At 46.4% G+C, this 27,116-nt stretch overlaps 2 long non-coding RNA genes across 3 annotated transcripts in view; one reads left to right on the top strand and one right to left on the bottom strand.

Moving 5' to 3' along the window:
• Nucleotides 1–27,116, bottom strand: part of LOC125960895 (uncharacterized) — a 124,220-nt gene that overhangs the window by 66,862 nt on the left and 30,242 nt on the right. For both annotated transcript variants that reach the window (XR_007471034.1, XR_007471035.1), the window contains one exon: nt 9,410–9,554. This is a non-coding gene — a long non-coding RNA (uncharacterized LOC125960895). The remainder of the gene's footprint in view (nt 1–9,409; nt 9,555–27,116) is intronic.
• LOC125960898 (uncharacterized) lies at nt 16,356–18,426 on the top strand. Its single transcript, XR_007471039.1, has 2 exons — nt 16,356–16,486; nt 16,625–18,426. It is a non-coding gene; the product is annotated as an uncharacterized LOC125960898 (long non-coding RNA).

Raw genomic sequence — 27,116 nt, 5'->3', positions numbered from 1 at the left:
CTGGTACCAGCACCTGGCACTGGGGATTCAGCTGAGAACAAAACTGACACAGAAGATGTGCAGCAGGTCCAGGGCCGATGAGAGGCCATGAAGTCCAGCATTCCGGGTGGATGCCACGACCACGCGTCCTTAAGAGCCACGGGCTGCCAGGGTGGGGGTGGACACAAGGTCACAGATGACGGCTCACGGTGACCACCCAGCAAAGGCAGCTGCTGTGCCGATTACCATTGTGAGTCTTCCCCAGCCAGGAGCCACATCACTGTTTGGACTCCCGTGGGCATCTCCAGTGCAGGCAAAGGAAGCCGGGGAGCCAGGAAATCTACATCACGTTCCGTGGCCCCAGGGACCTGTGTCTCCCAGTGCTGGAAACACAGCCCCAGTCATTAGCTTTGGTACAAGCCCTCCAGGCCCCCAAGCCTAGAGAGAAACCTGCTTCCCAGCACGACTCCCTCATTCCTCCTGGGTGCACTGCCTTTATTTGGCCAAGTCCCGTGGGCAGGGATTTAATTAACTCTTTACATGCCTTTGCAAAACTCAGCATGGGAGAACAATTCCTCCTCTCTCCACGGAAAATGCTGATGCCAAGGGAATGTTTTTATTTGGTTATTATCCTGTCTCCTCTTGATATAGTGCCAGTTAACCAGGGCAGGGATCTGTCTGAGCACCTCAGGGACTGGACTGAAAAATGCTTGGGGGAGTGGGAAGTGTTTGTTTAGTTGGGTTTGAAGGTTGGCAAGAATGTTGCATGCCTACTACCTGCAAAGCATGGTGTGAGATATACAAAGGTAGAAAAGAAGTAACTCTTTGTTTTCAGGATAGTCCCTGATACAAGAGAGTAAATAAATTGTGGTGAAAAACAGGAACAAGTAATCTGAAAGGAGGGTGACCCCCAAGACCATCAATGGCTCAAAACCCTGAGTTTCGACGCAGAGGTCTGACGGGAAAGGGAAGGGCCAGAGCAGCTATTTGATCCTCCCCCAGCCCCACCCAAAGCGACTGGATAAGGTCAGGCTGTGAGAGAGGATCCCCGCTTATCTGTGACACACCCACCGAGCTGGCCTATGTAACCCGGTCGCCTTATCAGGAGCCCTGTCTCAAACGGCCAGAGGGTCAGCAGAGCAAGGAGGGCGGCAAGGTGGTTCCAGGTCCCCATGTGGAAAATGAAGAAGCTCAGGCTCCTGCCAGAAGTTCCACTAGGCTGTAGAACAGCCTTCTAGATGGTCCCCTTGGCACCAGGTACTCCCTGTATCAACCCATGGCAGGTGGGACTTCCATTCCGAACTCTCTGAAAGCCAGTCTGAATCGTAACTCTGTCGTCTGTTCCCTGCCCTAAACCTCCAGGGGCTGCCTTCTGCTGCCAAGCTCCTATGTCAGCTCCTCAGCCCAGCATCCTGTCCCCTAACTCCCGTCATCAGACGGCAGGTACCCTTCCAGCGTCACCCCGGTACTCATGCTGGTCGCCCACCTAGAACACTCTCCCCTGGCTTCATCTGTTGAAATCCTGTCCCCTCTCTCTCAGGGCGGCCTCAAATGCCCTTTCCCTCACCGAGGCTTCCCTGTTCCCCCAAAGCCCCATTCCTGCCAGCCCCCGCAACACACACACTCCTGAAACGACCTTGCATTTCGTACCTGACAGGTGTCACTTGTCACACTTCACCCAGGACGGGCCTCTCTCACTCCATTAACTTGGCAGCTCCCTGAAATCAGTCCCCGTCCTGTCCCCTGTCCCCCTTCACCAGAGTCCCACACAGTAAAGGAGCTCTCTGTGCTTCTATCCCCTCCGCGTTACCCACTGTCCCCACTCCCCTGCACGAGTCACACCTGCTCCCTCTCATGAGGGGATGGTCGGGGCCACTAGAAGCCTGCTGGGGAGATCTTTGTTGTCCAGCTTCGGCATTCATTCACATAGAATTAAATTGCTATGAAGTCCTAATGGAACTCTCCCATCTCTCCTTTCCTTGAAACACTTGCTCCAACATTTTTTTTAAAATTTGTATTGGAATATAGTTGATTTACAATGTTGTGTTAGTTTCAGGTGAACAGCAAAGTGATTCAGTTATACATACACATATATCCACTCTTTTTTAGATTCTTTTTCCCATATAGGTCATTGCAGAGTATTGAGTAATTTCCCTGTGCTATACAGTAGGTCCTTATTAGTTATCTATTTTATATACACTAGTGTGGGTATGTCAGTCTCAATCTCCCAATTTATCCCTGCCCACCCCCAGTAACCATAAGTTTGTTTTCTACATCTGTGACTCTATTTCTGTTTTGTACATAAGTTCATCTGTATCTTTTTTTTTTTTAGATTCCACATATAAGCGATATCATATGGTATTTGTTTTTCTCTGCCTGACTTAACTTCACTTAGTATGATAATCTCTAGGTCCATCCATGTTGCTGCAAATGGCAATATTTCGTTCTTTTTATGGCTAATATTCCATTGTGTATATGTACCAAAAGAGAATTGACTAGAGAGCCTCCATGCACATTACTTCGACCCTGACTTTTTACTCAGAACTTTCCAGAGGAAAGAGGCCCACTCCTGAACTGAGGAAGCTTCGCCTTGCCTGGCTTTTCTTGCGAGGCACTGCCTCCGGTTCTCGTCCTACCTCTCTAATTATTCTGACTTCTCTTTCTCCAGCCCCTCAGTCCCGTTGGTCCCCAGCCCTCTTCCCTCCTTGATGGTCCCTCCCTCAGAGGATGGGCCCACTGCTATAGCTCCTGCTACCTCTTCAAAGTTGTTGACCTGAAAACTCCAATCCTCAGTTTCCTATCTCCCAACAGCCCTCTGGGCACTGGTGCTTGTACAACACATGCAGTTAGGGTTTGCAAATTTCAATCCCCAAGTGCAAACTTTGTCCTCCTCCTGGACTTTCCTGTTTCTGCCAACACCACCATCCAGTGCAAGTGGGGCCTTCAAAACCCCACTCTGGCCCCGAAATGTTCAGACTCACTCTCAGAAATGGGCACTCTCAGAATTCATTCCTGAACTGCCCTTTCCCCCACCCATGCCTGTTTCCCCCGGCCTTGCTGCTGCCGCCCATCCCTCTTTTTCAGGCTGCCCCTCCGGCACCAGGCACAGATGGACCTTCCCTGGCTGGGAAGCTTCTTGCTGTTTCCCAGCCTCAGACTTGCGTTCCCTCCTTTACCAAGATGGAGTAACAGACCCCGCCCCCCCCCCGCCCCCCCAGCCCCCCCAGCCAGGTCCTGTGTCCACACGTTCTCTGCTCATGGCAGCCCCCAGGTACCCGGCTCGTGTACCTTTCAGACAGATGCCATCAGTTGTCCAGGCTAGAACACCCAGAATCGGCTTTAACTCCTTGTCCTTCAGTGCCCAGATCCACTCACTCTTCTGGTATAATGACTCTGGAATCTCTCTCTTTAGTTCCTTTACCCTTGTTTGTCACCACCCTCAAACATACCGATTACTCACTCCCTCCACGGGCTCCCCTGAACTGTGGTCCCACTCCCATTCCAGTGCCGAGCACTTGGCCGTGAGTCTGTCTCCTACCACACTGTGAGCCTGGAGTTGGGGCTCATCAAGCCTGTACCCCTAGTGTTGAGCAAAGACCTCTTTATATCATAGGCACTCAATAAATGAAGAACTGAATGAGTGCCTGCCTGCCAAGTGCAAAATCTGATGTGAAGTGCTAGGTGGACCCTGAACTTGCCCCTTGGGAACGGTTGGATATGGACGTACAAGATGGATAACGGCAGCAGGACACCAAGGGAGAGGTCCAGACTGAGTGCTGCAAGACTTCTAAGAAAGAAGAGGTGACCAGAGGCTGGAGCTTCAAAGGCATCCAGTAAAACAGGCAGACTTAGATAAGTAGAAAGAGTGTGAGGTTAATGCAGGGAAGAGAAGGGGAACAGAGAGGAGGGTTCAAGAGGCAAGATGACGCTTGGCTTATAAGAGACAGTAAGTAGACCTGTTTGGGGAGGCCAGGCTGGAAAAATGGGCTGGAGGCCAATTGCAGGGTCAGAAAAATACCAGGCTAATGGCAATAATTTAGCTAACTTTTATTGAGCACCTACTAGATACCAGACACTAATCTATGTTTCATTTGTGAATTATCTTGCTTATTCCTTACAAACTTCTGAGGTAATTACTGTGATTACAGCCATTTTATAGATGAGGAAACTAAGGCACAGGATGGTTTTATTACTTGTCCAGGGCCACACAGTGATCAAGTGGTAGAGCAGGGCTCAAACCCAGAAAGTTTGATGCCAGGTCTCACACTCCTATCCACTATCCGCAGCAGCCTCTCAGGCTAAGCCTTGGCCTTTATCCTGAAGGAAGCAAGGAGATATTAAGAGTGGGGGGTGGGGGACAGGGAGAGGAGAGGGAGAAGAGTGTCATGAAACCACCGGGGCTTGGGGAATATTCATCTATGAGCACTCTTTAAGGTGGATCGGAAATGGAAAACCTGAAGTCTGCAGGGTTAATTCAGAGGAAAGGGACAAAACAGTGCTCTGGGTTTGAACTCCATATCAATACTTATTAGGCACCTTGGTCCTTTCTTGGGGACTCAAGTTTTCCCATCTGTAAATTGATAGGAAGGACAGGGGTCCCTTCCGGCTCTGAGGTTCTATGGTTTTATGAGGATTTTGTGATATGAGGAGATGGCTGCCTGAATTCATCCATGGCATAGAATCAGCCAGGCCTCAGCTCCAGCCCCACACTCTTTATGGAGCCTTCCTGATACAGCCTCTGACTCGCGTGCCCTTGTTGTCAGCACCACACACTGGTCACTTGACGTGAACAGCCTCAAACCATTAGGGGACTCTGAGGGTTGTCCTCAACTGAACCCACAGCTCTTGGAGGTCAGCACAGGCTCATCTTATACTTCCCTGGGCTCTTCTCTCAGCATCTGACTCTGTGCACAAACACCACAGATCTTAAAGATATCCTGGGGCTTCCCTGGTGGTGCAGTGGTTGAGGGTCCGCCTGCCAATGCAGGGGACACGGGTTCGTGCCCCGGTCCAGAAAGATCCCACATGCCACAGAGCGGCTGGGCCCGTGAGCCAGGGCCACTGAGCCTGCGTGTCCGGAGCCTGTGCTCCGCAACGGGAGAGGCCACAACAGTGAGAGGCCCGCATACCGCAAAAGAAAAGAAAAGAAAAGAAAAAGATATCCTGAATTTTGAATAACCCCCAGCTGTGCAGGCCCAAGTTTCCCTTGCCTGTGTTTTTAGGGCATCATTTACGTCATGCATCAGGTAACCGGGACATATTCCTATGACAGAGTTCCCACCTGTGCTGGCGTTGTACCCTTGTCATAGGCCCCTTCCTTGCATTCAAGGCACCGCACTGCTACTTCCTGGCTGAGTGATCCTTATTCTTTTTAGTGTCCCTTATCTGTAAAATCAGATTAGACATACCTACTTCCTAATGTGACTGTGAGGATTAAATCAGACAGTATGTGTTGATGCGTGTTGATGCATTTTACGAAATGCTATCTAACTATAAAGTAATGTACAATAAATCCTACAAGGCACTGAACTAGGTTTAAGTTCTGACTCCAAAGTGAACTAGCCATTTAATTTCTAGTCTCTTCCATCCTCATGTGCACGATCTCCCTTTAAAACCCCTGTGGTCATCTTGACCTGCCTATTCTCACCCCTCCCCACTCCCAGGTGCTGGCGATCAATTTCCTTCTCCGCCTTCAAGGCCTGGATTAAAACCCTAATGCCCACTCAAGTCAGAATTGATTCTCTCTTTTTCTGGGCCGTCAGTTTAGGTAATTTACACTCTCCTGCAACTGGCTTCATCCTGATTATATATCCATCTTCCTCTCTAGACCAAGGGTCAGCAAACTCTTTCTATAAAGATCGAGATGATAAATATTTTGGACTTTGTAGGTTGTATGGTTGCAACAACCTGATTCCACTACTGTAGCATGAAAGCAGTCATAGACACTGTGTAACTGAATGGACTTGGCTGTGTTCTAATTAAGCTTTGTTCACAAAAACAGGCACTAGACCAGAACTGACCCAAGGGCCATACTTTGGTCACCCTGTTCTAGACTGTCAGTTCCCTAAAGTACTGACAGCTTTTTATTCTTCTCTGTGGCTTCCCGTGTAGCCTCAAGGCCAAGCACAGAGTTCAGCCCCCAGAGGTCTCAAATAATTTATAAATTAATAAATAGCAGTAATAATAAGAGTGTCCTTTTACTGAAGCCTTATCAGGTGCCAAATACCTGGAACTCTGTAACAAAGGTATTTATTATTTCATGTTACAGATGAGGAAAATGAGAGATTAAGGACTTTGCCTGCAGAGCTGGTAAGTAGCAGAGTCACACCCAGGTCTGTGCAAATCAAACCCGCCGTGCCGTGCCACGCCACGTGTGTTTGCAAATGTTAACTGGAATGCATTTGAGTGGTGTGGTCGAACCAGGTGTCCTCTAGTTTTCCTGGCAAAGTCAGCAGAAGATTCTTTACGGCCCAGCTCGGCTTCCCACGCAGTCACAGGCTGCCCCACCGGGCTGTGGGGAAGCACCACCTGACATGCTCCTCTGTCTCCTCCTCACTTGCCCAGTGCCAGTCCCCACATCTGCTTGGGCACACAGCTCAGCAGCGGGCACCGTGAGACTTCTTTGAGCGTGAACAAAGCCTGCCTTGGGGGGCTGGGCCCCTCTGTGCACCAAGAGCCTGCCGCATCCCATCCTCCACATGCTCTCTCAGGAGCCCAGGGTGTGAGAACCATCGCAGTGACCTCCTGGCTGCTGGAGTGGGACCGTCATCCCAGGCTCTTCAAGAGACAAAGGGAATTTATGGGAGAGCAGGAGGTGGGGCTGAGGGCCAGATCTGAGTTTCATTATCTAACTTTCTGTTCCCTAGGCCTGCCTCAAATCCCTTAGAATCCCAGGCCTTAAAAGGACAGAGAGAGAGAGAGAGAGAGGAAGCAGGTCATTTATAAATAAATGGTCCTCCCAGACGTTCCAGGAGTGGGGAACGACGTGAAGAGTCCAGGCTGAAAGCAGGTAGTAGAAGATGGTGCTTGGAAGTACACAACAGAATTTAATCTCTACACTTCTAGGAGCCACTAAAGCATTGGCTCAAGCAACTGAGATTGTGATTTTGGAAAAGTCCCTGAAGCAGTGGTCAGGGAGAGTGGAGGAAACCCGTTAGGAAGCTGCTGTCGTAGGTGAACTGTTCAGAGGCTCTGCAGTAGGGTGACGACACAGTGGGAATGGGGACTGAGCTCCCCTTGTTCTTTGCTAGTACTACCCGTGCACCCCACCTGTTCCTTCTACTTCCTCTCATCTTTCATTCGTTCAACAAATATCAGTTGAGCCCTACTATGTGCAGACACTGTGATAAACATGGATACACCTGTTCCATTCTCTCTCTTCCCCATCTTTTCCCTTTCCTTTCCTTCCTTCTTCATGCCTCGCAGTCTCTCTTTCCTTTCACCAGCTCCTTGCTTCCCCGACATCCTCCTTTAGGCTACTTTTCCAACTGGAACTCAGGGGCAGAGGCCCAACCCCCAACTCCTCCCCAGGGGCAGGGGGCTGGGTGGAACCACTGGGTGGAGACCGTGCACAGGGGGCCTTCAGAGCTCAAAGTGAGCAGCAGTGTGGTCTGGAAACCAAACAAATGCATCCAACCCCCCCACCCATCCGGTTTAAACATACACACCGCATACCCTTACCCCATCATAAACCAGAAAAAAGACAGAAATATACCACCCCCTCCAAGGTACGCATCAGTGACCTCACTATCAGTTTAGTGGGGTCCCTAAACTCAGCTGGTATATTAGTTAGGGTCCAACCAAAAAACAGAAAGCACTGAATACTCACAACGAAGGGGATTTAATGCATGGAATTAGTTACACGCGTGACAGAGGAGCTGGTAAATCTATCAGGGGATGATGAGGCAACCCCGAGCGGCTGGAAGCAACCATCACTCCCAAGGACTAGAGGGACGAGGAGAGAGAGAGAGGCAGCGTTACCTGAGCCCAGGGGCGAGGGTCACCTGCCAAACGCTGGAATAGTAGCAGACCTATCTGGCCGGTACCAGAGACCCAAAAAGAGTCACTGCCCAAAATGCCCTAGCTTCCCACCAACACCTCTGACTGGTCAGACCCAGCCAGAAGCCACTGACACGGAGCCTCTAGTGGTCAGCCTCCCTGTGATTCAGAGCAGAGCAAAAGATCCGGAAGCAAATGGGCTCAACTGGTGTGGCTTTGCATTTTCTCTTACCGTGTACCTGTGCCAGGCCTCCAGAAGCCCACCTTGCTTTGCCTTTGATCCACAAGTTTTAGTCCCAGGAATCAAAGAGAAGCCGCTTTCGTCCTGGTGGCCAGGCGTCACTCTGGGCTCCATTTCCCTATACCCTTGCATCTTGCCTACTGGATGTTCAAACTCGCTTGTTTCCATGACATCTTCCTCCCTTCCTTCCTTCCTTCCTCCTCCCTTCCTTCTTTTCTTCCTTCCTTCCAGTATCCCTCATTCACACATCTGATTATGTGTGGATCACCCTCTATGCATCAGGCACTGTGCTGGGCACTGGCCACATTTTGGAGGATGAGAAATACTCCCTGCCCTCCAGGAGCTCACAGTCTAGTGACAATTCCATATATAACCCTCAGAAGTAAAGGCAGGGGTTGTCACTGCTGCCTGGGGAGTGGTCAGGGAAGGCTCACAGAGGCGCCAATGTTTAAGTTGAATCTTGAAGAACATTTCACAGCTAAGTAAGAAGAAGGAGGGCTTTAACAGCATATTCAAAGATCTGGAGGCAAGAAAGAGTTATAATCCAGGGGGGCAGAGGGTGTGAAGGTGTGACAGACAATGGGTAACATCTAATAGACAGGCAGGGCTCACTGCTGGAGGGCCATGTGGGAATATTTCTCCTGGGAGCTACCACAGGGTTTTAAACAAGAGAGGAAGCTTATCAGAGCTGAACTTTAGAAAGATCAATCTGGCTACAGCATGGAGGCGGACTGGGGTGAGACCTGATGCTGGAAGACCAGGGAGGAAACGGGTTTCTGTGCAGGAGTCCAGGCAAGCCAGGCAAGGTGAAAACAGCATCTCTGGGAGAAATCCACAAGGACCTGGTCATAGTCAAGGTCTGATTATTTGAAAAGAAGGACAAGAAAAGAGAAGGAAAGGAAAAAGAAAACCTGCTGGGAGAAAGTCAAGCTTTTCTTCAGTAAATCTTGTCAGGGGCTCGGGTTGCTAAGCTACAGGGGAAATGGAACAGCCCGCTCTAAAAGGAGCTTTGGGGGAGGTGGGTGTAATCAGTCAGGTTGCTCCCTCCTCCAGGCCCGGAGGAGGGGAGGGTGGGTTCTCCAGGAAGGACCCACAGGGTGCAAATGGCAGCAGCACAGCAGCGAGAGGAGGCTTCAGGGCCTTGGCTGTGTCTGAGATACGAGCTGGGTGTGCATCTCATCAGCTACTCACCACGGCTGCCGTGCACAGTGCTCCCAGGCCAGTGAGCACAGGGTGGTTCCACTACCTAGGGTCACAAGCTCCCATCAGTCTTTTAATCTGTTTTAAGGCGATGGAGGTGTAGGTTTCTCTGCATCTCTACTCTTCCAGGTTTGCCCTGTGTAACCAAAGAGGCTTTTTTTTAAATCAATTTCATCATCCAGTGACTTAACTACTATCACCTGTAGCTTCTTAAACAAAATTCAGAGAGTGGGGGTGGAGAGAGTTGCACCGCAGCAAGAAGGCCATCAGTGGAGGCTCAATTTACTTTCCAGCATCTTAAATTGACAGATTTGCCCCTGGATCTCAAACTTGAAGCAACAAGGCCTGGGGTCTTATAGGGGGCTCATCATCAGGTCTGGTCACGCTGTTTGTGGCCAGGAGCTCCAGGTGCACATTCCTGGGACTCTTTGCCCTATCCACGCCCAGCACACACCAGCTTTGCCTTTCTAATAGTTACTCGGAGACAAAGTATAATACTCTTCAAGGTCAATCATGTCCCACCTCCCTCCTTCTCTGACATGCAGATCAGAGAACATCCCCCTGGATGTTCTCATCCCCCTGGACCAAGTGCTCCTGGAGGTAACTGTTTAGGGAGCTGAAGCCAGTGTAATCTGCCTCCAAGGATCAGACCCCGAGAAGTGAACACAGTGATGGGGTGCCTGGAAATAGAGAAACCAGAGGAGCAAAAGACAGGAAACTGGGAGTCTGTTGACATGTGGCGGTGGGGATTGGTGACAGATGACGGAATCAAGACCTGACTGAGGAGAGAAAGCCTGGCCAGAAGAGGTGAACTGGATCACAAGGCCTGCAGCTGAAAACCAGCAAGAAGGAACTCAAGGCTGGAGACAGAGAGAGAAGCTTCTGGAGGAGACGACCAGGACAGGGAGGACCTAGACGAAGAAACTGATCATGTCAGCACTACCTGTTGAGCTCCCACCTGTTGAGCAAAGACTGTGCAGGGCCCACTGGTGGCACGAGGCCAGCTCTTCCCCCAATCCTTGCAAATCTACACTACCCAGGCCCCAGGGGTTTATCTGTGCCTCTCTTTCCCACTTACTACCTAGGGGGCCTTGGGCAACTTACTTAACTTCACAGTGCATCAGTTTCCTCATCTGTAAAATGGGAATCAGATCATCTCTACCTAACAGAGTTGTTGTAAGGATTACATATGTTAATATATGGGGGGTGCCTAGAACAGTGTGTGGCACAAAGTGATTACTCAATAAATGTAAACTATTATAATGTCCATCATTATCGTCATCATCTGCATTTAAGTGTGAAATGAATAGCTTCTAAAACATGGAAGGGGGGGGAACTCTCACCCCTGTTCTGTAACTAGGGGGAAAGAAGGCTGAGAAGGTCAAACACTTTCCGAGGTCACACAACCAATGAGTGCTCAGACCTACAAGAGAATGGACTTGAGGATATGGGGAGGGCGAAGGGTAAGCTGTGACAAAGCGAGAGAGAGGCATGGACATAGATACACTACCAAAGTAAGGTAGATAGCTAGTGGGAAGCAGCCGCATAGCACAGGGAGATCAGCTCAGTGCTTTGTGACCACCTAGAGGGGTGGGATAGGGAGGGTGGGAGGGAGGGAGATGCAAGAGGGAAGAGATGTGGGAACATATGTATATATATAACTGATTCATTTTGTTGTGAAGCAGAAACTAACACACCATTGTAAAGCAATTATACTCCAATAGAGATGTTAAAATAAAATAAAAAAACAAATGAGTGCCGGAGCCAAGATTCAAACTCAGATATGGCACTCCTACTCTCCAACCTCAACTTCCCCATGTAAAATGAGTAACGCCACTTTGCAGCGGTGTTGTGAGGAAAGTAAAGGCTATCACGGTGAAAAGGACAACACACAGCATTTTGTGTGTCTTGTCACCAACAATCAAAAAGCATGAGATGGTTCTATATCTCCTTCCCGCCACACGTGGATCTCTTACTGTTGTTTCCTGGCTCCCTCTCTTACCCCCTGCCCTAGGAAATCCTTTTGACCTCGATTTCTGAAATACCTTTCTGCCCTTTGCTCACTCTTTGTGCTTATATTTTCTTTCCCTGGAAGTTTCCATCTAATTCCAAGCCTCCGGTCCCTGTTTGCAGTTAGTGCCTGTACCTGGGCCTTTAGCTGGAGAAGTAAAATACTGTTTCATTCCAAGGACCAACCCCAAGCAAAACATGGGATTGGGTAGAGCTGGTCTTGGACTTCACTGCTTTTGTATGCACCCCCCTCTTCCCAGCCCCTGGCACCTGAGGTCCTTTGGTTTTCTCTTCCTCTAACCAAAACTGATCTCTGGACAGAATTGGAAATTCCTTCCCACTCAGGTGAAAGTAACAGATAATCACTAATACGTCCAAAGAGCATTTTTATTTTAATGAGAGTGAGAACCTTCTGCCCAAGCACTGAAATCTCCCTACAGAGAATTTCGTTTGGGTGCATCTCCAAAGTATAGGGCCTTCCCTATACCATGCAAGCTGTTGGAACACACCTATGCAGCAGCCAGGCCCATGCGATGTCTCCGGACTGTTTCCTTGCTTTGGGAGCAGTATGTCAGGCCTATGACAGCTCTTATCTTTGTATCTTAAAGAGCTCTGGGAATGTTAATTAATGCAAGACAGAGTCTAAAAAAGCAGACTTGCAGGCGGCAACTTCCAGCTACAACTGCAGTTCCTTTTACGCTTATAAGTCTCCATTAAGAACGAAATTCAAGGTTTCTAAAGACCATGTCAGCCCTTGTTCTAGCAAAGAGGTAATATATGCCTCCAGTGTTTTGGACGTATTTTAGTTCCATTCCTAGCTGATTTCTAAAAAGTATTTCATTATTATTGTTCCATTTGTATCAGGTACCGACATCCGTGTACAGGTTCAAGTTCTAGCTCTGAATCCCAACTTCATGACCCTGGGCAAGTCTTTTGAGCCTTCTATCTCAATTTCCTCATCTATAAAAGGAGATAATAGTACCTAACTCTGGAGATTGTTGTGAGCCTTAAATGAGATAGTATCTGCAAAGTACCCACCCCAGTGCCTGGTACTTAGAGGCACTCGGTGAAAGTCAGTTCCTTTCTCTCTTCTTCCCCCACATTCTCACTCCTTTGCTATACAACACTGTAAAGAAATAAACAGAAAGATACATTCAAGGTTCATCCAGCACCACGTGTTCTAAAAGGACCTACATTTGAGTATTAAAAACTTCAGACACACGTTGCTGTTGTTTAAAGACTTTTAATTAGGAGTTTGTGATTAAAATATACACACTACTATATATAAAATAGATAACCAACAAGGACCTACTATACAGCACAGGTATACAGCATACAAGATATACTCAATATCTTGTAATAACCTATAATTGAAGAGACTCTAAAAAAGAATAGATATATGTATATAGGTATAACTGAATCACTTTGCTGTACACCTGAAACTAAAACATTGTAAATCAACTATATTTCGATAAAATTTTTTTAAGACTTTTCAAATATTCTCTCTCACCTTTTCTACCCTATCCTAGGAAAGAGAAGAAAGAGTAAAAGATGAACTGAAGAGAAAGTTGTGGAGAGCCGTGTATGCTGATCATTGGGTTAGACACACCACAATAAACAGATTGCTTTGAACAAAGAGATTATTTACAGTCTACAAAGTAGAATTATGAACCTGGCCCAAGCTGCAATGTATAAGAAAGAAGCCAGCCAAGTGTTCCCTCCTTTGGAAGCGCCGTGACAATTAAACTGTCAGCTGGTGTGGCTGGCATTCATCTCAAGATCACAATAACAGAAATCTTGTCCAGTTCATCATGGCTTTCTTTAACCTACTCTGGGTGCCCTCACCGTGCTATATCCAGGTAGGTGGGGCAGGTCGATAACTGCAAATTGCTAACACCTTTTAGATTTGGGATCAGAGCCAGGAGATCAAAAGCAGTGGTAAAAATCCAAGAACGAATGTGAAGTTATACTCAGGAGGCAAAGCAGGATGTTAAGAGACCAGGCCATCGCACACTGTGGATGGGTCCACGATGAGGTGCTGGATAATGGAGCAGTTGGCATCAGCTGATCCAAAAGTGCCAGGCTGGGCCGGGCATACAGCAGGAGCCAAGTGCCAACCCTGGGAAATGAAAGGAGTAGATGGAAGAGGAGTGGGGACCAGGAAATAGCCAAAGCTGAAAACAAGTAGAAGAACAGGTTAAGGTCAGAACGCTGCAATCCCACGGCTAAATCCAAGTGTGAGTGACAGCAAGAACAGAGGCTAAGACACAGGCTGAGGGCTGGTGCCTTTCCACCGGACCAGGACTGGAACGCTGTGATGGCAGGGATCCCCCAGCCTCGTTCACTGCCTTGTGCTCAGAACCTGGAGCAGAGTTTGGCAAACCCACAATAAGAACAGCATAAATACTGGCCATTGTCAAAACCAGCAGAAGCCAATAAGTGAGCAAGGTGAGGGAAACCGGGGGTTCGACCAAACGGAGGACACAACACCTGAAAGTGGGCTTTTCTCAGTGAGTGTCTCTCCCTGCCTCAAAGTGCTGGTAGCCAACACCTTCAGTGGTACACACCTCAGACTTTCCCCTCACCTTCCTAAGTTCTGCCTTAATTTCCTGTAGTTACCATAAGGAATTATGACAAATTTTGTGGCTTAAAACAGCAGAAATTTATTATCTCACAGTTCTGGAAACCAGAAGTCCAAAATCAGTATCAATGGGCCAAAATCAGTGTCAGCAGGACCACACTCCTTCCAGAGGCTCTAGGGGAAAAACTGCTCCTTGCCCCTTCCAGCTTCTGGTGGCTGTTGACATTCCTTGGTTCATGGCTGCATTACTCCAATCTTTGCCTCTGGTTTCACATGGCCTTCTCCTGTGTGTGTGTGTGTGTGTGTGTGTGTGTGTGTGTGAGAGAGAGAGAGAGAGAGAGACAGACAGACAGACAGACAGACAGACAGAGAGAGAGAGAGAGAAATAGAGAGAGAAATCTCCCTCTGTTTCTCTCTTACAGGTACACTTGCAGTGCCATTACAGTCCACTTAGATAATCCAGGATAATCTCTCCATCTCAAGATCCCTCATTAAATCACATCTGAAAAGAGTCTTTTTTTTTTTTATATAAGGTAACACTTGCAGGTTCTAGGAATTAGGACCTGAGGTCCTTGGGGAGCCATGATTCTGCCTACACAGGGTTTAAGGCATCAGTGGTTGGGACAGGATTCCAGTTTGCCTTTCCCTGGAGTGATGTGGCAGGGCCAGGAGGGGAGGACAGCTGTCACCAGGACAGAGGCAAGACGAAGCAGGGCAGAGCAGGGATGTGGGAGAGGCTGGTTGCAGACCACATGGCAACAGGCAGGGTGACAAGAGTGAGGCTGTGGGGCAGAGTGGAGCTCAGCACCAGCAACTGGGCAGGGACACGTTAACGGCCTCCAGGAAAAGGCGTGAGTCACTTGAACACCTGGCCAGGGGAAGGAAGAGACCAAGAGTCCAAGGTCTAGCTGATTGCATTGCTTGCGTTCAGAGCCTTGGTGAGCCTCAGACCTCAGAGCCTGTGCCCGACCTCCCTAAACTGGGCCCAGCTGGGCCACAGTGAACAGGACCCAATCCCTGTCCTTGGTGAGTTCACATCCTAGTGGGGGAGGCAGGCATAGCTCCCTCTTCACAGGGCTGTCTTCCTCTGTGTCTCTTATAAGGACACTTGTCCTTGGATTGAGGACCCACCTGGATAATCGTGATGATCTCATTTCTAAATCCTCAACTTGATTACGTTTGTAGGGACTCTTTTTCCAAATAAAGTCACACCCACAGGTTCCAGGATGTGGGCGTGTCTTTTGGAAGCCACCATTCAACCCACTCCACCTCCCCTGTCAAAATTTACCTGTCCCGTGCTTAATTCCTTCAGGTCCCAATGCTGATGTTAAATATTTTCAGCAAAACTGTTAACGATTTAATGTGTTACCTCTCTGTTTTATCAAAGAACTCCTAGAGACTTAATGTCTTTGTCAAGAGACAAAGGCTCTCTAGGAATTTCAGGCTCTCTGAAAAAAGATAGCTTTGGGGAAAGGCTCTTTTATCAGCAGCCCTCCTATCAGATCACAATTTGCTGTGGATTTGCTCCGGTGACCCAACCACTGGAAATCATGGGAGAGTTTGAAAATGCTGATTTCACCATTTCATCTCCTGGCTTTCTAAATAACTTTTGCTTCTTTTTATTCCTAATCTTTCCCTTTTAGACCAATTAATAGTAACCCTGCACTGTGCTAAGTAATTTACAAGTACCTTGTTTCATCTTTGGAACATTTTTATGAGATGGGAACTAGCTCATACTATGTGTATTTATTAGTGCCACCATTGAAACAGGAGGGAAGGGGGCAGGGCACAACTTTAAAAGAATGACATAGCCATAGGACATGACAAAAACTGGTTAGAACCAACTAGGTCCAAGATGGTGGAAGATTTGACCTCCAGTGGACCTTGAGCCACATTATAAGCTCACTGTAATAACATAAGCATAAGCTAAGTGACACACCCACCAGTGCCATGACAGTTCCCAGGCTGACCATCAAATAGCAAAAAAGTGGGTGGTGGGGCTTCCCTGGTGGCGCAGTGGTTGAGAGTCCGTCTGCCGATGCAGGGGACACGGGTTCGTGCCCCGGTCTGGGAAGATCCCACATGCCGTGGAGCGGCTGGGCCCATGAGCCATGGCCGCTGAGCCTGTGCATCCAGAGCCTGTGCTGCGCAACGGGAGAGGACTCAACAGTGAGAGGCCCGCGTACCGCAAAAAAAAAAAAAAAAAAAAAAGTGGGTGGTGGCCCAATTCCTGGAAATCTCCACCCCTTCCAAAATAGTTGGAATAATCCTCCCACTCATTAGCCTATGAAATTACCCAGCCCATAAAAACTAACCACTCCAGATTTTGGGGCTTCTCACCTTCTGAGATGGCCCACACTCTGTGGAGTGTGCTTCTCTCTAAATAAATCCACTTCTTACCTATTGCTTTGTCTCTTGCTGAATTCTTTCTGCAATGAGACATCAAGAACCTGAGCTTTATTAAGTCCTGAGACCAGGTGAGTGATTCTAATTAAAAGACCGTGAATTCAAGCCCCAATCTGGGTTTTGGCCGGGTTCGAGTCCCAGTGCATGGGTTCAAGTCCCAATCTGAGTTGCACAGTTTCACCATGACTGAGAGACCCCCTTCTTTTTAGGAGTATGGAGTCTCAAACTGGCGATATTGAGAGACACAAACGTGCAAAAGGACCAGACAGAATCCTTCTACGTGTTTACCTGTGAGCATAGAGGGAGGAAAGAATGAGGAAGAAAATACAATTGAGAAAACAAACAAGTCTAATTTCTGGTAAGGTGAGATGCCTTTAACACCCATAAAGGTATTCGGTAATACTATTGTCCCATCCCCAGCAGGAAGAGCCTTTGCCCCATATATGGTCTGTCAGACTAAGCTGCCTTACCTCTCAGGAAGGAGGGAAACTAACATTTATTTCAGCATGTAGATTTTTAGACCATTTCCCTCGCACTATTTTACTCAATCCTAAAAACTGTCCTCTGAGGAAGATGTTACTACCCTCACTTTACACACAGGGCACCGGAGCTCAGAAGGCCTTTGTGGTTTGCCCAGAGTCACTCAGCTGGGCAAGGAAAAGCCATGACTTGAGCTTACATGTTCTAACTCCAGTTTTGGAGTTCTGTTTTTTTTGTTGCTGTTTTTTTTTTTTTGCGGTACACGGGCCTCTCACCGCTGTGGCCTCTCCCATTGCGGAGCACAGGCTCCGGACGCGCAGGCTCAACAGCCATGGCCCACGGGCCCAGCCGCTCCACGGCATGTGGGATCTTCCCGGACCGGGGCACGAACCCGTGTCCCCCGCATCGGCAGGTGGACTCCCAACCACTGCGCCACCAGGGAAGCCCTGGAGTTCTGTTTTATATTGCAGCTCCGAGTTGAAGATAAATCCTGGTGATGCTCTGTTGCCTGTTTAGATTTGAAAAAGGATCCATGTGTCTCAGGCAGGTGGAATCCGGAAACCTGCAGAGTCACAGCTGGTGTCCCCAGCCCCACGTGTCTCCTTATCTGTCAAGCAGACTTTGCCTACCTCTGCCTAGAAAACGTCTTAAACTTGAAGACTCACCTCAAATGTCTCTTTGAAAGCTTCTAGATCTACCACCCTCTGGCTCCAGGTAGAATAACTATTCTCAGACCCATAGAGATATGTGCATTACTAATAGAGCACTTTGAATATGCCTGCCTCCCCCACCAGGATGTGATCTCGCCAAGGACAGGGATTGGGTCCTGTTCACTGCGGCCCAGCTGGGCCCAGTTTAGGGAGGTCAGGCACAGGCTCTCGGGTCTGAGGCTCCCAATACAGCCCACCAAGGCTCTGAACCCAGGCGGTGCAATCAGCCACGCCTTGGTCTCTTCTTTCCCCTGGCCAGGTGTTTAAGTGACTCATGCCTTTTCCTGGAGGCCGTTAACATGTCCCTGCCCAGACGCTGGTGATGAGCTCCACTCTGCCCCACAGCCTCACTGATGTCACCCTGCCTGTTGCCATGTGGTCTGTACCTGTCTCTCCCACATCCCTGCTCTGCCCTGCTTTGTCTTGCCTCTGTCCTGGTGACGGCTCTTCTCCCCTCCTGGCCCTGCCACATCACTCCAGGGAAAGGCAAACTGGAATCCTGTCCCAACCACTGATGCCTTAAACCCTGTGTAGGCAGAATCATGGCTCCCCAAAGACCTCAGGTCCTAATTTCTAGAACCTATGAGTGTTACCTTATAAGAAAAAAGGGTCTTTTCAGATGTGATTTAATGAGGGATCTTGAGATGGAGAGATTATCCTGCATTATCTAAGTGGACCCTAATGGCACTGCAAGTGTCCCTATAAGAGAGAAACAGAGGGAGATTTCTCTCTCTCTCTCTCTCATACACACACACACACACACACGCACATGCGCGCACACACACACACACACACACACACACACACACACACACAGGAGAAGGCCATGTGAAACCAGAGGCAAAGATTGGAGTAATGCAGCCATGAACCAAGCACTGTCAACAGTCACCAGAAGCTGGAAGAAGGAAGGAACGGATTCTCCCTTAGAGCTTTTGGAGGGAGTGTGGCCCTGCTGACACCTTGGTATCAGCCCATTGATACTGATTTTGGACTTCTGGCCTCCAGAACTGTGAGAGAATACATTTCTACTGTTTTAAGCTGCCAAGTTTACGGTCATTTGTTGTGGCAACCACAGGAAACTAACGCGGGCCCCAAAGCGTTTAACTTTGCTTTTCTAGGTTCTTTCAACCCCCACAGTTGACGAGCTGTCTTAGCTGCCTCACTCCTCCAGTTTATTGCAGCCCCTTTCTCTAAGAACCTAGAACGGTAACCACCATTTACTGAGCACTACTGCATGCAGTAAGCCAGGGCCTTCACATGAGCTGCATCCCTAATCCATGCAATAACCCTATGAGATAGGTACTGAGGCCCAAAGAAGTTAGGTTACTCACCCAGGATCACTCAGCTAGAAAATGCCGGAGCTGGGATCTAAAGCCAGCCGTGTCTGACTTCAAATCTTGTGGCCATAGCCCTGGTTCCTCACTGCCCAAGTAGGGACCTTGTCTGGTTGACTGTCAGCTCTTCAGAAGCCTATCGGGATCTCATACAAATAACAAGAGCTTATTATGCGCCAGGCATTGTGCTCAGCACTTTCCATACATCATTTTATTTTTTATCATTGAAGCAACTCCATGAGGTAGGAGCTCTTAGGAACCCTTTCCACAGACAAGAACGCTACCACTAGTGGTAGAGCCAGCACTGAGCCCTGGGTCTCCTAGGGGTCCTGGACCAGGGTCATTTCCTCTGATTCTCTCTGCTTCTCATTTGCACTAGCACACTAGGCTGTAATTTGACTTGGACGCAGTTCAGACTTCTCAAAGGCTTCTGTGTTGTCCACAGTCTGGAGGACTTCCATCAAGTGTATGTGTGGGGCTTGCTTATTACTTTCCAGAGAGTTCAAAACACCCACCATGCCACAAAATATTCCACAGCCCAGACATTCACAAACACCCTGCCCACATTTTCAAAAGTCTCTCTCCCTAGTCCTATCTGCACCCTCCTCCCCCTTCTCATTAGAAAACTTGAGAAACTTACAGGGCAAAATTAATATACTAAAAAATCTGCAAAATATATATTGTTACAACATTGGTCATTATAACAATGATCATATAAAACCATAGGAAATAAAGAAAATGTGAAGGATTTCACCAGAATTTGTATCCCAAGAGAAGTCTTTAAAAAAAAAGAAGTTTCTTAACAGAGGCAGGCAGGGGGAAGAAAGCCAGGGAAGAGATAGGATGAGACAGAAAGCAAAATTCTTTATATTTATAAACCCTGAATATCTAAATTGATTTATTTACAATCAGTGGTAATTTGTACGCTCTCATATGGAATGTTGAACAACTTAATTGAACCAGCAAGCCACACAACATGGCCAACAGGCAACAAACTGGCTTTGGGAGTGAATTATGATTTCCTTGATCATTTTGGCTCTTTGTGGGGTTTGGGAAAAAAAGAAGAGTTGAATGAAAGGGAGAAGAAAACTGTCCATGTTTGTCAACAGAAGTAGAATAATGAAAAGAGAACAGAACCAGAGCTGAAAACCTAATTTCATTCTTAGCTCTGCCACTCATTTGCTGTGCAACCTTAGACAAAGCACTTGCCTTCTCTGAGCTTCAGCTTTTCACATCTGCAGATGATTTCTATGGTGCCTTCAAATTCTGTAACTATATATATATATATATATATATATATATATATTTTTTTTTTTTTTTTTTTTTTTTTTGCAGTACGTGGGCCTCTCACTGCTGTGGCCTCTCCCGTTGCGGAGCACAGGCTCCGGACATGCAGGCTCAGCAGCCATGGCTCACAGGCCCAGCTGCTCCACGGCATGTGGGATCTTCCCAGACCGGGGCACAAACCCGTGTCCCCTGCATCGGCAGGCGGACTCTCAATCACTGCGCCACCAGAGAAGCCCTATAACAATATTTTTAAGTAATATAGAATCACAACGATGTTTTTTGTTTTGTTTTGCTTTTCTTCTCAGAGTTGCATAATCAAGTAAAAGAATGAGATGTTGTTGCTGCCAAACACACACATTTATCCAGAGGGCAAAACCACACAGATGTTTGATTAAAAATCTTCAGACAAAAGCTGTGCCTCACATCCAAATCCCAAGCTCAGTGGAACTGCCCTCGAGATGCCAGCCGGAGCAGCCTTGCTGGAGAGGAGGTCCGTGGAGGCCTCTGAATCTCTTTCATTGCAACACTCCCAGAAAGCCAGCCCTGTCATTAGCCTGCAAAGTAAACACCATCCTCGGCAAAAGCCCAGTCAGAGTCACCTAGAGTCAACCTCTTTCTTTTAAAAAGAGAGCTTTCACCATTCATCACTCCACCAGTCCCTGCTTTAAAACATGAAAACAAACATGGGGCTCCCCTAGGAAATCACCCTTGCCTTTCTTCCAAAATCACTGAAGGCTGTGGGTAGGACTCGGAATTATGTTTCACTGGCTCGTCCAGATCACACTTTGTCAGGGAAGAGAAATCGACAGAGGGGACAGAGAGGCAGGGCTCTGGGGCTGGGGGTAAGAAAAGGGCCTCTCTGCTGTGATGCCACAGAGCTATGGGTGGTATTAACACACTCAGAACATTTTACCCAGAGTCCAGAATTTAGACTTATTAATAAGCATTTCTTTATACTGAGTTTTTACCACATCATTTTGTTCTTGTTAATTAAGATTCTGCTCCATTACATTAAAGCTGCATTTTGTGTTATGTTTTGAATCCCCACCTAGGTAGCAAATTGTTCAAGGGCAAAGGAAGTTCCCTTCTCCTACCGGTTCATCCCCATCCATTTCTGTGACCCACAAAGTACTACTTCCTCCCCCAGGTCTGAGAAGACTAAGGAGGGCATTGAGGAAAGTGTTATTAGGTTCCTACACAGCCCAGACTAGTCTATACCACATCTGGGACTTTCTGAATAATGATTAAAAATAATAATAATAACTGCTAACATTTACTGAGTACTTACTATGTGCTAAGTGCTTTATTTTGCAACACAATTCATAACAACCTTATGAGATAGCTACTTTATCATCCCCATTTTGCAGATGAAAAAATTGAGGCCCAAGGTACACACCTGGGATATAGATCAGGGCTGGCTAACTTGAATCCTGTGTTTTAACATCTCACATATACTGCTTCCTGAACAAGTTTTTATATGCCTTAAGAGAAGAGATTCTAACTTTTTCTTTTCTGGACTGTCACAGAGCCTAGAGGAATTCTGAGCAATAAATAGTAGACTCTTGGCATCTGCCTGTTAACTGACTGATTGATGGAAGACCCTTGCCCAGGGTGGTCAAATGCCATACACAAGAGTGACAAAAGGATAGAGAGGGATCCTGCAGAGAGTTTGGAGAGCTGCTTAAAGCCAGGCCAATTTAGGGTAAGGTAGTGTAGCCACAGAGACCCCTTCGAGGCAATACTCAGAAACTTCCAGAAAGCCCTGAGAAAAAAGATGGTCTTCTCTCCTCTGAGAAAGACTCTCCAAGGAATAATAAGGCATCCAGATACAGCAAGGGAACAGGGGTGGCTATTCGACCAAACCTAATTCACTGTCCCCATCATTGGTGGTCACTAAGGAGCCAGTGTTGCTTTTCGCAAGAAACTGCTCATCTGTTGTCCTGGCTGACATCCAGTTTAGAGAAAGGTACAGTGCTCAACTGTTCCCACACTTTGGGTGGTCTGCAGAATTTTTCTTCCTTTTCCTACACTAAAGATGTGAAGAGGGAATTCCCTGGCAGTCCAGTTGTTAGGACTCCACACTTCCCTGGTCAGGGAACTAAGGTCCTGCAAGCTGTGTGGCGTGGTCAAAAAAAAAAAAAAAAAAAAAAGATGTGAAGGATTGCAGCCCCATTTTCCTAATGGTTTATATTTCAATATTTTATTTGCAAATCAATTATGTGGAACTGTGAACACATTTCCCATTGGGAAACATATTATTTAAAGACGTTAGGATCTCAGGTAGGTCCTAAAGGTCTTATTTTATCCATCGTTAATAGTACTGAGCTCAGTGGTACATATCAGCTACAAATAATCATGTTTGTATAGGAAAATGCAATCTCAATTCTATATCAGCATTTCAGGACAGGATTCCCCCTAGCCCTTGGAGTATGGATTCCTGAAAATGAGAGGATTGGCAACTGTGTGGTGCCTGATAGCTTTCTAACTGGATTTGGAGGGGAGATCAGGATTTGAGGGCATGAAATCAGGCTAGCCTTATTAAGGAGGTCACATTTGCTGAAACAAAGAGTTTATCAACACCTTTGATGTCTGTTAACTCAGGACGGCACACATGAGGGTATAAGTCATACTCCTGACATCCTTCGGGGCATTTTAAAGTTCAAAGGCATTTCCACCATACTCAGCCTGTTAAATCCGAGAGGCAAAGAGACCATCTAGTTTCAGCTCCTATCCTCCACCTATTATTCCGAGTTGAGGGACAAAGACTTGAAGAAGGAATGCCTCCAAGAAGCTCCTTATTTTAAAAAAAATAATAATCATTATAATAGCTACTACTTCTTTTGGTACAATTTTATGCCAAAGACCTTATAATTTATTGTGTTTTAATTTATTAAATTCTCACAACTCTATGTATAGATTTATCATTAACCTCACTTAGAGTATGAGGAGACTGAGGTTTAGCTTGCTTAAGTAATTTGCCTTAGATCACATGGCTAGTACATGGAAGAATCAGGATTCAAATCCCAGTCTGTATCAAACCCCAAATTCCAGACTATTAACTGCTTTGCTATACTTATTTTTCCCAATTAAAAAATTTCCAGAAAAGACACCACAAAGTAAAACTTGCTTCAAGTATGTTAAAAAACATATGTATTTTTTTTAAGTGATAATCTTAAAAATAGATATAAGCATATTCTGGATCGTCAGGCAGTCCAATTATGACTGAGTCCTGTTGCAATTTAATGGCTCACTATGTTTTGTTTGTGATTTATTTCTAGCCAAGAGAGGCCAAGTATGATAATGACACACCAAGTGAATGAGGGTTTTACAAGTGATTGAACAGAAACAAATCATAGGAGGCTCGCCTCCTCACGCAGTCTCAGCACACACCAGTATAGGTATGCCAGACACACAAGGATTTGCCTCTTAGGTACCATCCTCACAATACTTTACACAGATTCCACCTTTCTCTACCCAACATTGCACACTGTTGACTCATCATTTCGAAAACTAGCTACTTGGCTGCTAAACTGCTTTAGTCCCCAGTGCGAATTGTTAAGGACTAAAGATTTTCACCAAGTCTCCTCATAGCTATTCTTCTTTCCTGATGATGCAATGAGTAATTATAAACATCTGCTAGAATCTTCTCATTTGCCTTCTTAGAAGAAACTCAGATAGCTAGTGGGAAGCAGATGCATCACACGGGGAGATCAGCTGGGTGCTTTGTGACCACCTGGAGGGGTGCGATAGGGAGGGTGGGAGGGAGACGCAAGAGGGAGGAGATATGGGGATATATGTATACATATAGCTGATACACTTTGTTATAAAGCAGAAACTAACACACCATTGTACTCCAATGTGGTGTCATACTCCAATAAAGATGTTTAAAAAAAAAGAAACTTGAAGAAACAAGACAGAAACCTACTGGTTCAATCATGTATGGGTAGCCCATCAAACGTGTTTGTGAAAAAGGAAGAATCACAAAGTTTAACATTTGGAAAAGTGGGAGAGAAGAAAGCAGTGAAAAAGCAGTACAAATAGGAAGCACAAAATGAGATTATAGAAATAAATCCAAATATATCAGTAATTGCAATAAATGTAAACGGATTAAACCGACCTATTAAAAATAGAGAAAACATTAGATTGAAAAATATTATAAATCCAAATATATTTTTATAAAAGACTTGTTAAACGGTAAGGATTCAGAAGGACAGAAAAGAGTATGAAAAAATATAAAGCTGTCAAACACTCACCAAAATAAATAAATAAATAAAAGCTAATGTGGCTATTATACCATACACACGAGTTTAAGACAAAAAGTATTATTAGGGATAAAGTGAGTCACTACATTTTGATAAAAGTGTTAATTCATCAGGTAGATGTAACAACTCTAAACGTGTATGTACTTAAAATTTACCTAGAAGGAGTCATTTGAAATGGTCTTAAAGAATAAATAGGAGTTTACCAGAAAGACACGGGGAGAGGGCCAGGGAGAAGAACATGCCAGACAGAGGAAACATAATGCACCAAACCCAGGGGTGAGAAAACATAGCATGTACAGAGGTCTAAAGCACTGCATAATTACATTGATGAAGCCTTTGTTTCTTTGACACTTTCATGTACCAGAAAGAACTAGACCAGGTTCCTCTTCAGCATAAAACCGAAGCCACTAGAAAAAGAATACTTACTTACATGGGGGATGGAAGGAGTAAAAAGAACGAATGGTTTCATTTTCCCTGGCAAATCCTGCACTGCAGATTTGCAAAGCCCCAGAGTAATTCACTCTGGTGACGTCATTTTAGCCTTGGATGATGGCACATCCTGAACAATCATGTGCATAACACCCTTCAGCTGTGACTGAATGGTCTAAACAAGATCAGCAGCATTGCTCAGCCTCAGAGCGCTAGCAGTCTGCCTTAGTTCCTCACTTTGAAGGTTACAATCTGACTTGTTACACATAATAAAAAGAGAGTAAGAATGGAGAAAGAAAAACAAGGGTGGAAATGATTTCATATTAATGTCATGACCTAATGCATCCATTTGATCTCAGTTGGCAAAGGAAGCAGAAGATCCAGTTTGACAAAAAATATCCAGAATAGTTGCACAATGGGGTTGAGTTGGGAACGTCCTTTATGTATTGTCAGTTTCTTTATATATTGTCAGCCAATCATGAGCAAAGCACCTTAAAGAGTAGCGAAAAAGTTTCAGGAAATGATGTGCACTTTAGAAGGAACTGCTTTTTAAATTTTCATATAATTCAGAGGATTTGTGTCCTTTGAATTTGGACCCCATTTTTTGCTGATATTTTTAACTAAGGAATTATCTAATATGTGGTGAGAATTGACACTTATATACCCATTTTTAATTTTGGTGATGAAAACTGGAAAATCAGGAGAGGCAAGAGGGATGTGGGGAGGGATTGTTTCCTTTTCTGGTTTCTTCAAAAATGTCCTTTTCTGCAAGCTAAGCCTGGCTTTTGCTTTAATCATAGCAGAAAGCATTCTCCACATCAGAGAAAGTGAAGAATAGGCCTTGAACCCTGTGCCCTATTTTCTCTCCAGCTATCCAGGTTTGTCCTCTGCCCTATAAGGAGCTATTTTCCCCCCTTCTCTTGTTGGTTCCTCCTTTCTTTGTTCAGTCCTCCGTTTCTTTCTTGCCCAACACAGAAAGGCATAATTTATGCAACCTAGTACTTTATGTAGAAGCCACTTTATTCTAATAACTCAGCAAGTATTTATCAAGTGGCTGCTGTCTGCCAGCACTGTTCTGGGTGCCGGGAATACTGCAGGGAACAAAGCAGAAGAAATCCTTTCTGTCACTGAGTTCCCTCTGAGGCCTGCCAGAGAAGGTGGCTCAGAGGAAGTGTTATCTGAGCTGACATCAGAATCATGAAAAGGAGTGAGCCCAGGGGAGAACACTTGGAAGAGTGCTCCTACCAGAGGGACCAGCCCAAAGCAAAGCCTTTGAGAGGAGCATGAGCTCTGTGCATCCCAGGAAAAGAAAGGAATTCAGTGAACTATTCCTGGGATCCAGTCACCCACCCATGAAGGCCACTTGTAGCTGCTAGGTCGCTGGGCTGGAGCCATGCCAAGAGAGAAAGACGTACCCCCTGCCGAAGGTGAGAAGTTCAGATTTTGAAAGGCCTCTAATTCCATTCCAAGCTATGGAGTGGAGGGTGGGGATCCTGTGCTTCCAGAAATCAGTGTGGCAGCTGTAGGCAATGGCAGAGTAGAAAGACTAGACAGAGAAGGCAGGCCAGTGCATCAGTCCAGGCTCCAGAGAGCAAGAGAAAGATGAGGTCTCTCTAAGAAAGGGAGAATGGGGCACAGTGTCTTCCAGAGAAAAATCATCAGTTTGGATGAGGAAGAATGGGGGATTAGGAATATGAAATAAGAGAAATTAGCTTAGGACATTTTGTCCACAGAGTTCCAGAGTCTGAGCAAACACAGGAGAGAGAATCCTTGAGAGGTCTAAAGAGAGAGAACTAAAGACGTGATGAATCGGAGAGGGAAGACCAGGTTCCCAGCAGACCTGGAGCTAACACACGGACACACGGACAGGTACACACACTTACAGTCACCCACTCATGCAGCAATCGCAGCTGCCTTTTCATTGTGTGCCAGGTTGAGGGAATTGAGCTCAAAGTATCTCTTTTTATACAGAAGGCAGGAGGACCAGTCTGTTTGTATAGACTGCATCCTCAACACCTTTTAACCTTTGTTCCCTCTCAGTAAACATAAAAATCACATACCCCCTCTTAAAGTTATTTGAAACTTCAAAATAAAAATAGTAACTAAAAACAAAGCAAGGTGATTTCAGAATGTTTCTTGGAGTTACATATGCCCCCCTGCCCAGATTTTGGTCTGTACCCTTCTGACCTGAGGGCTCTC

Source organism: Orcinus orca, chromosome 13, assembly GCF_937001465.1.
Source record: "Orcinus orca chromosome 13, mOrcOrc1.1, whole genome shotgun sequence".
NCBI classification, from domain to species: domain Eukaryota; kingdom Metazoa; phylum Chordata; class Mammalia; order Artiodactyla; family Delphinidae; genus Orcinus; species Orcinus orca.
The sequence above is the reverse complement of the archived record's forward strand: the minus strand, read 5'-3'. Positions and strand labels throughout refer to the sequence as shown.